We start from the raw sequence: 17,958 nt of genomic DNA on the forward strand, positions 1-17,958 counted from the left end.
TACATCTGACTGAAATCCTTTGTTCTGATTGGCTGATTTGCGTGTAATAATTGCAATACTTTTCACAATAAATCATTCATACCTAACAATAGCCACATTATTGACTGATTCTGCACCATTTCGGGCAAATTATGAGTGATTGAGGACCGATTTTGTCATAACGGAGCAACAATGTTTCACGCATGCGTAGCGGTGATGCATCGCAGACAACATCATGGTGGAGAGCAGGTTTGTGTCCGTGGATACTGATGGAATAAACGCTGTTCTATCCAAGACAAACAGGAGAGTACCGTGAAAATTATCAAGAAAAGTTCCGCACTGTTCGAGTTTTTATCAAAGGATGACGGGAAAGATTTACATGGTGTTTCACCCGACGAGTTCGAGAAGCGTCCCACTGCCACACTCGGCCATGAACTGGGACAGTTCTACGCATCAGTGCGCTCCAAATCTGGCCAGAGGCTGAAACACAGTACCATGAACTCACTACGGTACAAATAAAAAATGACTCAGCAAATTTTTCACATAATTGTAAAGATAAATTTATTAACTACACAGATGTATAATAATCGGGATCACTGTGGATAATAATCGGGATCATTTGTTAATCAAGGGCCATCACTCAGGTAAAATGGGCCACTCAAATGATATGCTAATATCTGTATTACCAACCTATAACAAGGACTTGTACCAAGTTTTATGAAATTCCTCCTAAAAATGTGAAAGGAGTTGATTTTAGAAAGCTTATACCCTTTTGGGACAGAAGCACAGACGGACAGATGGCCAGATGGAAATCACCATGACATAATCCCCTTTAGGGGCATTGGCTTATCGCTATTGGCTTAGCGGGGGATTATACAAATAGTGACTGGTTTGGAGGGCAGCATAATGGAATGTCACCCCGAGAGATCATTGTTGCCCAAGGCCAATTATGTCATGGCCCATTTACCTGAGTGATGGCCCTTGATTAACAAATCTAGACTCTGTGAGTTTTATTAGTGGCTGCTTGCATTCTGAACCCAACTCCTCTCACATTTTTTGGATGAATTTCCTGAAACTTGGTACAAGTCCTTGTTATAGGTTGGTAATATGCATATTATATCATTTGAGTTGGGCCCATTTTACCTGAGTGATGGCCCTTGATTAATAAATCTAGACTCTGTCAGTTTCATGACTGGGTGCCTGCATTCTGAAACCAACTCCTCTAACATTTTTGGTTGGAATTTTGGGCAACTTGGACCAATTCCGTGTTATAGGTTGGTAATATGCATATTGTAATATTGTACAAGATTGACACAATTTGGCAGAGTTATGACCCTTGATTAACAAACTTACGTAGACACTGCCAGTTTCATGAGTTGGTGTCTGCATTCTGAAATCATTTATCACATACTTTGCAGTGTTATCAGAATGTAGCAAGCACTTGTACCAAAGCAGTTGCCAGCAGGGGATGTTGTGCTCTCAGAACACTCTTGGTAAACTTTTGCTCAGCTCCCAGGAGAGCCACAGTCTGGGCTGGCTTTGAGGCATGTTGGAATGCAGCTATTAAGTCAAGATTTGATTAATTCTTCTGGCACTTCCACTCAATTTTACAGTATGGAGACTATGACCCTAATGTTCACAAACCTGGTTTCTTGGTGAGGAGGAGCTGCTGCCAAAGAGGGTGAGTGACAGCTTAAATTATTGTCATTGCCCCAGTGAGAGCTTACATGAGAGAAAACACAGGACTTTGCATGCATTATCAAGCTTTGCCAAACTATTTGCATATTTTCTGCATGGAATTGTGGAATTGTTGTCTGTCTCTGTTCCAGGTGATTAACCTGTACCAGATGACTGCAGAAATGTGGGAAGAGCGGATTACAGCTTGTTACGTAGAACACAGGGGCAGGACAAGGTAAACTCTGCTGTACTCAGTTCCACTTTGGTGATCCACAGACATGCATCCATCAATTTTCTGAACCCAATTCTTCCAGTGAAGAGTCATGGGGGGTTGGCACCTCTCCCAGCGGTCATTGGGCGAGAGGCAGAATACACCTTGAACAAGTTGCAAATCTGTTGCAGGGTTTCCATAGGCAGCTGTTCAAATCTGTGCCGCATAGGGCAGTGATTCCCCAACAGTGATACATTGACCACAGTGGGTCCTTAAGCAGGTACTGGCAGCCGGTGGAAAGAGTTTGCAGTCCGCATTAATGCTCAGGCATGCTTCAGTTCCGCTATACAAACCAGGAATGGAATTACTAAAACAGATTTGGACATACTGTGTCTTCTGTATTATGTCTGTTTGACAAACATGTCAAGCTGCATTATGTCTTTGAGAAAGATGCTAAACTCGCTGCTCATGGTGTGTATGTCAGCACCTTGCATGAAGGTTCCTTGTATTGATGTCTTAATATGTCTTTGGATAAACATGTTGACCAAATACATAAAAGTATGTTTTTAGGCAGTTTAATCTAAAAATAGGGGAAAAAGTTAACAGTAAATTATTCTGGCATTGAATTCATGATGTTTTTCAGTCCTTTGTCCAAATTTACAGCAAATCAGGGTGAGAGAAATATTTTTTGAGCCTACTGGTCAGGACCAGTAGCACCAATTTTGTTACTGGTCCTCCTGGTCCAAAGTAGTGGCCCCAGGTATTTGGAAGCTCAAAGCCTGTGACAATGAGCCTCAATGTACCATTAATCATCACATCACATCATGCACATATATTCAATCAATATTGTATTTGTAAATCTATAGCATGATAGAATGTTTTAATTTTGTGTTGAATGTTTGTCACTTAATAAACATTTGCTTACAGGATCCTCTGCTTTCATGTGAATGTACTGTGCACCTTATACCAGTGATTCTCAACCGGGGATCGTCAGGGGTGCCGTGGGCAATTATCAAATATCACCATTATCAGGTGTATGTGCTGTAATAGTGTGGCAGATGATGTAATGCTCTTTTATTCCAGTAGATGGCAGCAAAGCGCTGTACTATAGTATAATAGACATACTTGAATGAACTCTGGTGCTTAGTTCTGTGAACTTACAAATGTGTGTGATTAGGTTTTGGGTTGGTATTGAGCTACATGCCGATTTGGCACAAGTTTTATGCCAGATACCCCATCTGACAGAGCTCCAGATGTGCAGTGTGACGGGTGGGAATTGGCAGCCCAGTCTCACTTTTTTTTTTCGTGCTCCCGTCACGAAATGAGTCAAACGTTTAACTCACGATTACTAACCCTACTCCTACCCCCAACCCTAACCTTAACCATAACCTAATCCTACTCCTTCCCCCCACCCTAACCATAACCACCCCCAACTCCCCCCCCCCCCCCCCCCCCCCGCTTCACTTTTAACTTTGTGCAGTCATCACGGAATGAATTACAATGAATTCGTGCTGCTGTGACGAAAATGAAGCGCTTTTTGTCACAATATCACAAACCAATAGATTAATGTGTATTTTGTGCTGCTGGATCATGACTTGCTGTGAGACTAGGTTGGAAATGGACACCAGACCTGGTTGCTTTAAATGTAAATTACAGAAAAATGTAAAAGTCTAATTAGTTTACAAGATAACACAAATAGTTTTGTGGGATATCAGAACCATAGGTAATTTGAGTTTGAGACCACTGTTACTCTCTCCAGTCTCTTTTGGGGTTTACCAGTGCAATGCCATTATTGAATGACACTCATGAAAATTTGATTTAATCCCTGTCTGTGAAGGAGTTCAAAAATATTTATTGAGGTTGGCACACCTTCCAAACAGTCAAACATGGCTTCTGCATCTACAAAGTTCATTTGTAAGCAAAAAAAAACTTAAATGCTCTAGCGCTTCACTGCATAAATCATGCTTTAGTGCACAAATGTATTCTTAACCACTCTTCATTCAGAATGTATTTTTATCTACTTATCTAAATTAACTTAGTATGATGCGCTCTCAACTCAGTCAGTTTATTAAGATGAAATCAGCAAATATCTTACCTTTCATATCGAAGAGACAGTTATGAAGCCTTTATCTTTTATTACCTCTACCAAGGAGGTTATGTTTTTGGTCACGTCCGTTTGTTTGTTGGTTGGTTGGTTGGATTGTTAGCAGGATTACTCAAAAAATCCTCAATGGATTTCAGTGAAATTTTACCAGGGGTGTATCTTGGCCTAACTTAGAAGTCATTAAATTTTGGTAATGATCCAGAGCACGATCCGGATCCAGTAATTTTTTTAAGGATTCTTTATCATTGCAGGATAGGGCCAGTTTCAGTATTTTTGCATCTAACTTCATGAAGACGGATCACCAAGGCTGAACAAAAATTAAGTTACGACATAACAATAATTTAGCATTTGTTTCTCCTCATTGAATAAACTTATTAAAAAAAAAAAAAAAAAAAAAACTTGTGTAGCTCATGCAGTTTCTCTTTATAAATACATTTGCTGAAGATCTAAGGGTTTAACCCTCTGAGGCCGACACCATTGTATACAATGGCTGAAACCAAGGTTTACTAAATTATAAATAACTTTTAATGATCTGAGATAGAAACTTACTTTTTTTTTTTTTTTTTTTTGCTGAAAAGTTAACTCCATGGGCTTTCGAGCCACCGTGTCACCATCTTTGTACTCCTCATAGAAGCTGTGTGATGACGTGAGCAATGTGAGTGTCCAGTCGGAATTGGTTAACCGTGACATGGTTTTCCAAAATCCAGTCGTAGGGCAGATTCACCTCACATGACACACCAAAGATTGTTTGTAGGAGTGATGTGTAACTAGTTTATTATAGTTTGCTGTGTTTTAAAATAAATTTGTGTGGAAAATTATTTTCCGCTTTACGTTTCCTTTCTTATGTCTGATTGTAAACCTTATTACACTTATAAAACACAACTATAGCATATATATTTTGAAAGTACAGGTTGTCCTGAAAAAAAGAGACATAAAACTTGATTGTGGATGCAGGGAGAGCTGTTAACAGCAATAATAAAAGATTTATGCCAGGTGAGGGAACGGTCCAAAAAATGCCCTGAAACATGACGGTAGATACGTGGAATAAGTCTCTTTGCCAAAGGGTATTCCATGTGACATCAGTGACCCTATGGCCTAGGTGGAGGTTTGCGCTTTCCGAGTGCTTCTAGTTTTACATAAGACTTAAAAGGTGGTAATGTTTGTTTCTGCTGCGTTGACCCTGAGACACAACAATATGCCAACCAGGCACCACATAGATTTGTTTTCAGACTCTTATAAAATTTTTATTAACCACAAAACATGACAGATGATGCACACACATTTTGAAGAAACAGGTGTGATATCCTTTTTCTCTCTACATCGCAACTCCTTTCTACCTTTTCCTCTCACCTTTCTTTCCCCTTCAACCCCCATGTTTTCTTCTTTCTGTCTTTGAACCAGGGATGAAGCGGAAATGGAGTATTTAAAAATAGCTCAGGATCTGGACATGTATGGAATCATTACTTTGGAATCAGGGTGAGCTGAATCTTCTTTGCTGTTGCTGGTCAGTTAAGTCATATTTTCACCATGATATTATGAAATGAAGAAATAACAGCACAAGTCTTTCATCTGCTTTCAATCCTTTGGCTTCCTCCTGTTTTGCTCAAATTTGCCACTGTGGATCCGATATTGATCTGCATGTTGATTTAGCAGGAATTTTTCTTGAAGTAACTGCAGATGTACAGAAGAGATGGACACAGACGGCCTTGAACCAGGCCTCTGTGCTGCTGCTGACTCCTTTTATGTACACCTTGAATCATTTTCCAACAGTTTTAGAGTAGAAATGAAAGTCGGGATACACCAGTATACCACTTATCACGCAGTCCACCACGATATGGATTGCACAATGCCATCAACACCGTACAGAACACACGTTAAAACCAGTTTGACAATATCTGTTCATTTTGAGATCAGTAAAATGTCAGCGCAGCTCTGATCTTCTAGTTTTTGTTTTTTCCATGTTGTGTTCAGTCAAAGCACCCATTAACTTTTCTTATAGCATACCTCATAATGTAATTTTCAATTCATCTATTTTAGTTGTATCGCGCCAATTACAACAGTGCTAGCCTCTGGCATTTCAGACGAGCAAGCACACAGGTGACAAGGTAAAGAAAAAGTTCGTCTGGTGATAATGACGAAGAAATCTCAGCAGGCCAGACTCAGGGGTGACCCACTGCTTAGAGATACAAGGTTTTTACAGATTATTTACAATTTATTAAGAAACAGAAGAAACAGAAGAAATGGAAAAACAGAAAAAGAGAAGAGCAAAAAAGTCCTTAATTGAACTAAAAAGCATTAATCTTGGGTCTTTTAATCTATCAATGTCCATGTCCAGTACCGGTTAGGTCCCAAAGAAGCACAACTTCCAGTCATTGTGCAACAGGCAGGGCATCCTGTGGTCAGTCCGGCACCCTGGGGTGCAGAGTCCAGCATCCATCAAAGGTGTGGTCAGTGCCTCAAACAGAGAGAAAAAGAGCAGAATCAGTTTGCCAGAAATAACTGCACCTGAGGCATTAGTTCACCAGCAGTAAATCAACAGGGAAGCAGAGAGATTACTAAGGTGATGACTGGCAGCTGTGCTTCACTAACAGACCCAGAATTTAGATGTAGTGAGGCCAGGCATATTCCATTTCTAATAATATGAATTAAAAAGACAGGAAGCATAGTTCTATACTACACTGGTATGCTAACCAACAGAAAAATAACTTCTATCTAATCTAAGAGCAGAGAGTCAAATGTTCAAACGAGTTATACAGTATTTTAGACCCCCAAGAGTCAGTAAACTAAACCCAGATTTACAAATAAAAGCAACACCTCCACCTTGCTTTTATCGTGAGGGATGTGATTAAATGTGTACATAGGTGGGCTGGTTTTGTTTAACAGGAAGATGATGGTAGGTTTCATATAAACCAATCATATCCAGGTGGTGTTCCATAATTAGATCATTTATCATTTGTGATTTTTATACAGTGACCTTTTGTTAATGTAACCAAAACTAAGGACTTCACTAGGGTTGGCATTTTTACTGTTTGGTTTCGGGGGTGGTTCCAAAGTAATATATATAAGATGCCTTAGATTGAGTTTGGGTTTATGAAATTCCACACGGACTGAACATAGCAGACACGGAATATTTGGTGTTGCAGAAACAGCCAGTGGGGCATCCTCAATGTTATTGTTATCCAGTGTAGTAACGGGCACTAAATGCGGAAAACATATCACTCATTTGCAGCAGGTAGTAGCAATTTTCACAATGGTACATGCTGTAATAGTCACTGAAGTGGTTAGATTGAAAGTGCACTTATTGTGATGCCGACTTGTTTAAGTCTATCATTAATTAACATAGGCACAGACCCTTTAAGCAAATAAAATTGTAAATATCTTTGATTCATTAAGTCTTTCACCTAATTTTTAACTTTAAATGCGCAGATTTGAAAACAAAACAGTCAAGTTTAAACTTTCGGTCAAGTGTGGTGGCCTAGTGGCTTGTGCACTTGCTTTGAAATCAGAAGGTTCCCAGTTCAAAACCACCTGTGTCCATTCTCCATGTTATGTGGAGTTCATCCAGCAAGGACATCCGGCATAAAACCTGTGCCAAATCAACAAGCACATTCACCTCGGATCTGGTGTGGGGACTCCAAGCAAAAATGGAGAAGCCAAAGGAATGCACTAAAAAAAGGTGGCATATTGTTCAAACTAGTAAAACCGTGACATAATACCATCACCATCCAAAACGTGAAAAATACAGTGGTATTAATTTTAGGTCATACCGCCTACCCCTAGGAAAAGAGTAAGCCCCTGGTACAACTTTAATATAAATATTTCTTGGGTCACAACTTTATTCAAATCCATATATATCTGTCTGCCCTTCCCACCATCATTCCATACACAATACATCAGTATTACTTTTTAATGAAGAAGCACTGACTGATGTGTATACCCAGTGTCTTGTATTTTTGAGCTCAGCTCGAGCAAATAGCTTTGACATTCAAAGGCACTGCAGTGCAAAATGCTGTCAAATCCTTGTGTCAATGAATGGTGCCTGGAAGGAATGTCACACAGCTTTTTCGTCATCTCCCAGAACAGATGGATAGTAAAACACTTTGTTTATTCTGTTGGTCTATGGCTGTGGTATTGTTTAGAATAAAAAGGGAACAGATCTTCTTCTGGGAGTGGATGCCCTGGGCTTGCACATTTATGACCCAGACAACAGGCTGACACCCAAATGCTCCTTCCCATGGAATGAGATCCGCAACATCTCCTACAGTGACAAGGAGGTGTGAGAATTTAGTCTTTTACTTTGTGATTAAGATGAGTACAATACTGGTGTTTTAATGAGAGCTGATGACACTTGAATGTGTAAGATGTTCTTTTCCCTCTTGTCTTGTGTCAATATTTAGTTTACCATTAAACCTTTGGACAAGAAAACCAGTGTTTTCAAATTCAACTCTTCACGGTTGAGGGTCAACAAACTGGTGAGATTACCTGCTTTTTCTTTGATTTAGAAGTGTGACAACACAGCATTACTTTCCATATACTGTATGTCTAACTTCATTGCCATGGCAGTTAACGTTTCCGATGGTTGATTTTGATAGATCATTGTAAAGCACTGTTCTGTGGTTTTTGCTGCCTTGTGCAGATCCTCCAGTTGTGCATTGGGAACCACGACTTGTTCATGCGGCGGCGGAGGGTAGACTCTCTTGAAGTACAGCAGATGAAAGCCCAAGCCAGAGAAGAAAGAGCCAGAAAACAGGTACTTTCATGAAAAGAGAGAGAAGGGTTTGGACTCAACCAAATTGTGCCACATAAAATGTTCTGTCCAGCTGTAATTTAACCTCTTGGACAGTGTGTGGGTTTGAAGTTTGCATCTCCTGAGTTGTTCCCTTTCTTTAGTGACACTCACATGTATCAAGATCACATGCTATGTAATTTATTTATGGGGGACCTGTTAAAACCGTCTCTCTTTTTTCCTTGCTTCCTTTTTTTTTTGCATATTGTCCATTGTTTGTTTGCTGCCTGTTATTTCTTGGTCCTGCTGCATATTCTTGTCCATACACCTTATTAATTTGTTTTATTTAGCTTGAGAGGCAGCATCTCCAGCGGGAAAAGCAGCTGAGGGAGGAGGCAGAGAGGGCCAGAGATGAACTGGAGAGGCGGCTAATTCAGTTACAGGATGAGGCCCACATGGCCAATGAGGCTCTGGTAAGATTCATTTTGTTAGCTGGACACCATATTGTGTCATACATTCAACTCAAACACCATATTTGAAACCAGTGCAAATAGTGTCAGGTCCTCTCAAACCCATCCTTTTTCATTTCTAATCCTGCCTCTAGCTCTTGTCATTTATGTACTGTTTCCATATCACATTTGTCATTACTGCCTTGTTCCCTCTTCAATTTCTGCTCTTTTAAAAAAATTGTTATGCATCACTCATTTCTTTGATGTCCCATTTGTTTCTACTTTACACATATTCTTTTCCATTTTTAATTGTGTACCTTTTCCCTTCTTTTGTTGCACTTCTTCATCCTTCTGTCCAGCTGCGTTCTGAACAGACGGCCGACCTGCTGGCAGAAAAGGCCCAGATTGCAGAGGAGGAGGCCAAGCTGCTGGCCCAGAAAGCTGCTGAGGCTGAGACAGAGATGCAGCGCATCAAGGTCACTGCCATTCGTGGCCGGGAAGAGCGACGGATCATGGAGCAGAAGATGCTAGAGGCAGAGATGCTTGCCCTCAAGATGGTCGAAGAGTCAGACAGGAGGTGGGAACAAGGGATATGGTGAATGAGTGTACACCATTGCATGCTGTATTTTTCTTTTTTTCTGACACCGTGCAACAAAAGTGATTTGGCAATTGTTTTATATAACATACTTAATTCATTGAAATATTGTTGCAGGTTGTGTGATATCCCAATTTTGCATTTGGTGTTGTCTAGGGTGTTTTTCCTTGTCTGCCTTTACTCGCAACAACTGCAGACAGTGTGAGAAAGCTGCCAACAGTCTTGTGGTGATCATGCACATAGTTTGCAGTTAATAAAATGTTTTGAACATTTTCAAAATTCTGCACTAACCCTCCAGCTGTTGTAATTCACTGCTGTAGACAGCTGCCTGTGGCGCATAATGTGCTTATTTGTGATTTATTTACTGCAAATAGTTGCAGACTTCTTCTTGGTTGTGTGAGAGACTCTTGTACAGTCTCCTTGATAAGTATTAGAATGACAAGGCCATTTCGTTTCTTTTTGGTGTACAATGAAGACATTATTGTTTGAGATCAATTGTTGAATATGAATATTCCATTATAGTAAATAAGTACATTTAATTGATAAAGCGCATTTACACACAACTTCCACTGACCAAAATGTTGTACAAAAGGTAGATAAATACTAAAGCAAACAAAATATAAAATATATTATCATAGATAGAATGAAACCGAAGGAAAAAAAGCAGCAAGGGATAATCACAGAATAACACAAGGGATGGGAAAATTAGGGGGCTAGAAAGGCCAGAGAGTAAAGGTGGGTTTTTAGCCTGGTTTTAAAGACAGAAATGGAGGGGACGCATCTGATATTTGTAGGCAATTGGTTCCACAGTCGTGGGGTGGTGACCGCGAAGGGGCAGCAACCGCAAAAGCTCTGTTACCTCTCTGTATGAGACATGACAGCGACACATGGAGAAGACCTTTGCCTGAGAATAGAGTTACTTGGGGACTGAGTGTGGCTGGATGAGGTTAGAAATACAGCCTATGAAGAGCCTTAAAACATTAATAAAACCTTAAACTGAATTTTAAAAAAAACAGGGAGCCAGTGTAAGGAGGCCAAGATGGGATCAGTCTGGTTGTTGTTATGGTCAGACACATTGTTATGTTCAAGATGGGGTAATATGTTCACGCTTCCTACCACCAGTCAACAGTCGACGATCTGCAAACGTATTAGTGGAGATTGAGGAATGCCAAGGTAGAGGACATTGCAGCAGTAGTCCAGTCGTGATGTAATAAAGGCATGGATTACTTTTTCTAAATCATTATATGATAGGAAAGATTTCAGACGAGAGATTCTTTACTGATAAAAGCTGTTCTTAACAACAGAGCTTAGCTGTCCATCAAGACAGAGCTCTGAGTGAAGAATGACACCCAGGTTTCTTGCATAAGGTTTGACATATGAAGTGAGATTAGCTATTTTATGAGTAACAGTGTTTCTGGATTTGGGAGGACCAAAAATGATTACTTATGTTTCATCACTGTTTAACCGGAGGAAGTTGCCATCCAGCCTTTAATGTCTTCAAGACAGTTGAGGAGAAACTGTATGGAGTTCCTAGATTTTAGGGGGTAGTACAACTGTGAGTCATATGCATAAAAATGAAAAGAGATGTTATACTTTCCGATGATGTCCCCTAATGGGAGCATATACTGGCAGATGAGCACTGGACCGAAGCTGGACCCCTGAGGGACCCATAGGACAGGAGCAGAGGATGAGGAGAACTGACCAATAGACACGGGAAATGTCCTATGCTTAAGATAAGAGCAGAACTAGAGTAGTGCTGTCTTCTTAATACCAACCCATTGTTCAAGGCAGTCAAGGAGAATATTGTGATCTACAGTGTTGAAGGCAGCACTAAGATCCAATAAAATCAGAACAGCATTATCACCAGAATCTAAAGTGAGTAGCAGATCATTTGTCACTTTAAGCAGGGCTGTTTCACTGCTGTGGAGGGCCCTGAAGCCGGCCTGAAAAGGATCAAATATATTATGAGTGGACAGAAAGGAAAGCAGCTGTTTCCAACACCTTGGTAATAAAAGGAAGCTTAGAAGCGGAACAGTAGTTTTTTTTTAGGCATTTATCACCAATGTTGTGTTTCTTAAGCAAGGGTTGAACAACTGCATGCTTGAAACATGCAGGGACGGTATCAGATGCAAGACATGAATTAATAATTACTTGAATGTTGGGGAAAACTACATCAAATACATCCTGTATGACATGTGGCAGAAAACATCAAGAGGGGATGCTGCAGGTTTCATATGCAGTACTACGTCCCTCAGATCAGCAAAAGAAATGTTGAAATTGGTTAAAAATGGCTGTAGCACCTGAGCAAACAGGTAGAGTAACAAATGCGGCAGGGGTAAATAGAGACCTGATAGTCTCTATTTTCAGGAATTTCTCACAGGTATTGTTGGAAACGTCAGCCACTGGGGAAATTTGGGGGGTTGATGATTGAGTTTGTAGCTAAACAAAATTTTGGGTCTATCAAAATGTTTACTAATTACAGTGGGGAAAATAAGTATTTGATCCACTGTCAATTTTGCAGGTTTTCCCACCTACAAAGAATGGAGAGGTCTGTAATTTTTATTGTAGGTACACTTCAACTATGTGAGACAGAATCTAAAAAAAATCCAGAAAATCACATTGTATGATTTTTAAATAATTAATTTGTATTTTATTGCATCATCTAACCAGTACTGAGGTTTGAGTTTAGGGTGTTTATATCTGAGAGGAGCTACAGAGTCAAATATGGATGAGCAGGAGGAATTGAAGAGGGCAAATAATTCATCAGGACTAGAGGTAAAGGACACAGCTGTTGAAATAGCAGTTCTAGCCGCCTTGCTCTGAAAGCTGTCAGAAAACTGTACTGCAGTATGGAGTTAATGTGACAGAACAGCGGCCTAGGGCTCTGACAGTATGCAGAGGATTGGAGAGGGTGACATCAAATATAATAGGTTTATGATCAGACAAGGTAGCATTCTCAATCTCAATGTTATCAACAGAAAACCCATAAGATAAAATAAGGTTGAGAGTATGGCCCAGTAAATGAGTAGTCTTGTTTATGGGTTGCGTAAATCCTATGGCATCTAACATACCACATAACTCGCTAACCATAGGTCTGTCCGGACAGCAGGTGTAGATACTAAAGTACTAACAGACCAACAAATTCAATGATACACAATGGGAAAGAAAATTCAGTTCAAGACAATTCAGTTGTCTTTATCTTTATCTGAGCGCCTTGGGGCAACTGTTTGTTGTGATTTGGCGCTATACAAGAAAAAAGTTGATTGATTGATTGATTTATCTGGGGCCAGCACAGTGGCTTCATGGTTAGCACTGTTGCCTCACAGCAAGAAGGTCATGGGATTGATTCCCTTTGCAGCTAAAATTTGGCCCTCAGCGAAAACTGTACATCTGAGTCATTGCAGTGACGTCCGGCAGAAGACGGAGCGCTCCCCCTTCAGTATGATCCCGCATTGAAATTGATTTTATCTGTTAGTAATGTTACTGTTATACACGTCTCGGTAATCAGAGCCGCAGAGCTCCGTGGCCGCTGAGAGAGGTTTATATCTTTTTAATGACTTGGATTCTTTGCGGGTCCCGTCTCCGTACCCTGCGACAGTAACACCGGAGGCGAAAGACAGTAGATTTTCAATGCGACACCACTCAATCAAACGGGCGTATGAAAAAGTCCCCCCAAATAATTTTCAAGCACAAATAAAAGAAATGTGTACTCACCAAACGTGCCGAAAGACAATGTGAAGTTTTAAAAAAAGTAGATCCTTCCGTATAAGATAATAAAAAGGTGCAGATGCAAACTGACGTAAATCCACAAATTACAGTTGGTGTGCAATGCATGCTGGGATAGGGTCTTTTCCCGGATGTGCTGACAGTTTTGCGGAGGGCTAAATTTTAGCTGTAAATTTGTAATTTTTAAATGAAGATTTCTCCGTTGAATGACAGATCTGGGCTTGCAGATTTACTTTACTACATTCAGAAGGATCTTATGTGTAAATATAAGTCATTTTTGGTCCAAAGATCTGACTGCATTTATTTCAGTGCAGGTCTACTTTAACCACTAGACCATCACCTCCCCTAAACCTGGACCAGATGTCTGCCTGAGCGGTTGACATTCAGGGCCGAAGGCAGTTCTGTGTTGTTGTGAATGTGGCGAAGTGTAGCACCAGTATATGCTCCTGGACATGACTTGACGTTTTTACTGTATTTGTTACAGAGTCATTCTGGCAACCACATCTGCCATTTCTTAAACTTAAAAACAACAGATCCATCCGTTTCTACACCCACTTGCTCCAGTTAAGGCTCACCGGGAGGTGAGGGGCTGGAGCCTATCCCAACAGTCACAGGGCATAAGCCAGGGTTCATCCTGGACAGGACACCAGTCTGTTACAGGGCCATGTATACACAGACAAATGCATTCACACACACACACACACACACACATGGCTGTGGTCATTTTAAAGTTTTCAGTTCACCTAACCTACATGTCTTTGGATGTGGGAGGAATCCCATAGGGAATCCATGCAGACACAGGGAGAACATGCAGACTCCACATAGAAGTGATCCCACAACCTTGTTGCTGTCAGGCATTTGTGCTAACCACTAAGCCACCGTGCCACCTGTAAAACAACAGACTTCATTCATTTTTACAGTGTAGTATATTAAGAGTACAGCTCTCAGCTGCAGCTTTACCAGGTTCACCACACACATACATCCTGTGCATAATTGCAGTGCATAAAAGAACCATGAAATTGAACTGAATACACAAATTGCAATACAATAATAGAAACATCTAATGGAGAAAACAAAACGAACTGGAAGCACTCGGAGAGTGCAAACCTCCGCCAAGGCCATGGTGTCACTGACGCCATAACATCTACACGCCGTGGAATCATTGAACCTAAAAAAGTCTAACAATGATGTTTGCTAGTAAAAACAGTTTCATCTGCTGTGACTGGATAGCATGTATCCTAAAGCACTTGGCATCACAGTTTATTGCAACTTGCACCTTTCCCAGAAGCTACTGTCATCTGAGCACTGATACTGATATTGCATGTGCTTATAGACAAAAAAAATAAGACAAAATTCAATTTATTATTCAACTAAACTGCAAATATATGAATTTTTTTTTTTTAACATTTATGAAACACATCTCTAAATAAATAACAGTAAATTCTGAAATAGAACTAATTTTTAAGTGTTGCATGTGCTACACAAGGCCATAGGGTCACTGACCCTAAAGAGATTCCCTCCTTGGCACAGTGATCTATTCAACAATTCAGTGTTACAACCAAAACTATGATACATACACTTTTCTTTCCTTTATATTTGGCATCCTTGACCATGAAAACATACTACTAGAACTTGGAATCACTTTTATGTCTTTATTAGTTCAAAAGTTATTGGATAAAAATGATTTTTCGGTAATGGCGGTTTTCTTCTGGATCTAGCTCCATAACATTTGAAGCTACATCAAATCTGATGACACCTTACTGAATCAGTACAGATTCAGCTACAATTTGGTATTAGTTGTGCATCTCTAGCTTCATTTGTCACCTCACACTGACACATTTTCTATTTTCCCTATATTTTTGCATATTCTGGATCACCAGATCCGGAATCCGGATCTGATCATCACCAAACTTTGTGGTTTGATAGAACATTTGACTATGTTACACCCTAATTTTTCAAGCCTTTCTGCATTGTTTTTATGGAGTTATAAACTACAATGTCAAAATTCCCCCTATCCCGCAATGGTGAAGAATCCTTTAAAAAATTCCTGGATCTGGATCATGATCCGGATCACCACTAAAATTTAATCACTCATACACGGTCAGTGGATAGTTGTCAGCCATCAAAGTTGGGTTAAAGGACTCAGTATTTGCAAAGCTGGAAATCAAACTGTCATAGCAATATCTAGCATGATTTTTGGTCATCTGATTTAGTGCATGCTCGCTCCCCATGTCCTTGCTTATGTAGATCAGCAGTCTCATTAGAAATCATCTCCATACCTTTCCCGTGCATCCATTCAAAACCATAGTGCGGTTCACCTCATGAACTCCTTTTTAAACAGGATGACATGTGACATTCTCATTGTTTAATGTCATTAAATGCTGACAGAAAGCAGACAGCATGCTCTTGCATGATGTAGAGCCATAATTAAAGTCCTTTGAACCCAGCGCTCAGGTTTTCCCTCAAAAATAGGCACCTGCACTTGGCCATTTGGATATTCACAATGTGTTTCAGACTGTATGCCATACAGTCTGAAAATAGGGCCCATTATGTCTTAAAAGGCAATTACACTATGCATTGAATTAGTGTATTGTTGTTGTTGTTATTGGATCTTGACCAACAAAATTTGTGATCTTTGTATCTACTACCTCCAAGTCTGTGTTCACGTTTTGAACATTCCCATGAAATTGAACTGAATACACAGTGAAACTCAGCTGAACTTTTATGACTTGTAATTCTTCTTGTTTACAGTACTTGTGCCAAAATCAACTCAGTGTATTGCAGAGCTGCTGCATCACACTCTTGGATGGATAGAGATGAGATTGATACTGGTTTTGTAATCTAACTCCAGGAAAGACTAAATCAGCGAAAGAGAGTTATTTCCCAAAATGTCAAAATGTTCTTCTGCTGGCTCTGCAACCTCTATAATAAGATAAGCAAAGATCAGTTAAGATAATCCTTTATTAATCCCATGGTGGAGAAATATGCAGTATTATAGCTGCAAAGGTGATAACGTGACAGCAAGAAGCATCAATAAAAAAGCAAAATTTAATAAATGACTACACTATTGGTTGGGTTTGCACATCGGAAAAATCTATAGTGTACAGTTTAGTATAAATTGTTATTACATATACTCGTATGTGTGACTGTGACAGGACTAGGAAGAGGTGAAGTAACCTATCACTGAAGGAGATGCCCAGTGCTGTCACAGGGTCTTGCATGGGATGGAACATATTTTTCATCACGGATGATAGCTTAGTCATCATTGTCCTTTCAACCACCACCTAGTCTCGATTGAGGGGACATCACAGGCATCTTAATCAGCCTCCAAAATCTTTTTCAGTAACTTGTCGAAATGCTGCTGCCGGCATAACAAGCCATAGAAAATAGCTGATGTTCCCCCTGGAAACCCAAAAACCAGAGACCCCTTATGCCAAGTTAATCATAATCATGCCAATTTCTGGCCCGATCTTCCTGTTCCAACAATCTTAATTAAGCTCTGACTATCGTGATGGCTGTAAAGGTAATCTTATCAAATGTTCCTGTTGTGTGTTAAGCATGTTCTAGTCTGCTCAGAAGGACGTCGGGACCACAGCAGCTCAGACCTAAAAATTGTGAATTCAATATTTTGGATTGTCTTGGCCCAACATCCCAGCATGTGAGGTGCCCCAAGGGACAAATGAGACACGCAGTCTGTTGAATATGACGTGTAGCCAGTCAGAAAGTGAGGTGATGGAAGCATGGAGGGGAATCCAAAATTCAACAGCTGTCATGGCGCACCAGGAAACAAAGTCCAGCGCCCTCAAACTCCTTTAACCAACGCCTTTCTTTTTGTATCCACTTTTTCTCATTTACAAAATAGTCTGCGAACTATTGCCATTGCTATTCTTGTTCATCATGTTAAGGGTCTCCATCACACTTACGAATGAGCACGAGCTAAGCCGAACCAGGCGTAATGTTAAAAATCCACAATTCATGCCACATTTGGTAGGGAATAAGAATTGCGCAGAGCAGCTGTCCGAATACTCAGACTGTGCTCCTATTCACTCCGACTGATTTGTGCACACGGCCGTGCACATGAGCCTCCAAACCCAGTACAGATGTAGGTGGAACACATTAGAATTACAGAGACAGCTGTCAGAATGCAGTGAGAATATGACAAATGTACTTACGTTGCCGTACGAGTGCGGTCCGATTGCAGGTGGAGGAGTTATAATCCAGCAGCACTCGATGTGCGCACGTGGTGCGTTCATGCACAGTCAGGACATTCATCCAGCATCCGAAATGGCGGATCATTTCAAACTGCCCTCAAACGGCGATCAAAATGCTTCGAATGCTGTGTGCATGTCGTACGAATATTTAGATTGCAGTCAGATTGCAGTCACACTGCACTGCACTCCAACCACTGATTGATATTTTTCCATCTCGACTGTTTTGCACATGTGCAAAACATTCAGGGTGGCCACAGGAATCTGCCCGGCTTGTTTTAGA

At 40.4% G+C, this 17,958-nt stretch overlaps 1 protein-coding gene across 2 annotated transcripts in view; it reads left to right on the forward strand.

Annotated features, from left to right (window-relative positions):
* nf2a (neurofibromin 2a (merlin)) overlaps positions 1-17,958 on the forward strand; it is a 130,464-nt gene that overhangs the window by 44,842 nt on the left and 67,664 nt on the right. Inside the window, exons 5-7 of one of the 2 annotated variants that reach the window (XR_004560859.1) lie at positions 1,593-1,660; positions 1,809-1,891; positions 5,373-5,428. The exons of the other annotated variant lie outside the window; for it this stretch is intronic. The gene's annotated coding sequence lies outside the window, so the exon portion shown is untranslated. Of the gene's footprint in view, positions 1-1,592; positions 1,661-1,808; positions 1,892-5,372; positions 5,429-17,958 lie in introns of those variants that run through there. 2 annotated transcript variants of the gene reach the window in all.

This window comes from Thalassophryne amazonica, chromosome 5 (genome assembly GCF_902500255.1).
Source record: "Thalassophryne amazonica chromosome 5, fThaAma1.1, whole genome shotgun sequence".
Lineage (NCBI taxonomy): Eukaryota > Metazoa > Chordata > Actinopteri > Batrachoidiformes > Batrachoididae > Thalassophryne > Thalassophryne amazonica.